Raw genomic sequence first — 643 nt, forward strand, 5'->3', positions numbered from 1 at the left:
GTGGCGGTGGCGGTGGTGGTGGTGGTTGTGGTGGCGGTGGTGATGATGATGATGATGATCGTGCTCAGTCATTCTCCGCATCATCATCATCATCATTATTACGAAACGGAGGAGGGTGCGGATGGTGGTGATGGAAATAATGATGACAAAGACGACGACGATGAATAGGATGATGGTGATGAGGATCATGAAGAGGATGAGAAGGTGGGAGGAAGGCACAAATGCTAATGCTGATTCTGATAATGATGAAACGACGATGATAATGATGATGAAGAGGATGGTGATGATAATGACTACAACGATCATGATTATGATGATGATAATGATGAAGAAGAGATCAATGTAAGTGATGACTACGTGGGTGTGTATAATGGTATACCAGTCATGTTCTGAGGTTAATTCAATCAACTAGCCCCGCCCACTAAGTGGTGGGGACATAAACACTAACAGCGGTTGTTATGCAGTGGTAGGAGATAAACACACGCACACACACACACACACGCACACACACACGCACACACGCACGCACACACACACACACACACACACGACGGGCTTCTTTCAGTTTCCAACTATCACATCCACTTACAAGACTTTGGTCCATCTGAGGCTGTAGTAGAAGACACCTGTTCAAGGTGCCAGG

The 643-nt window shown here is 46.2% G+C and overlaps 1 protein-coding gene across 12 annotated transcripts in view; it reads right to left on the reverse strand.

Moving 5' to 3' along the window:
• The window catches only part of LOC106868038 (serine/threonine-protein kinase 25), a 151,497-nt gene that overhangs the window by 94,987 nt on the left and 55,867 nt on the right, over positions 1–643 (reverse strand). The window lies entirely within an intron of this gene.

This window comes from Octopus bimaculoides, chromosome 9, assembly GCF_001194135.2.
Source record: "Octopus bimaculoides isolate UCB-OBI-ISO-001 chromosome 9, ASM119413v2, whole genome shotgun sequence".
NCBI classification, from domain to species: Eukaryota; Metazoa; Mollusca; class Cephalopoda; order Octopoda; family Octopodidae; genus Octopus; species Octopus bimaculoides.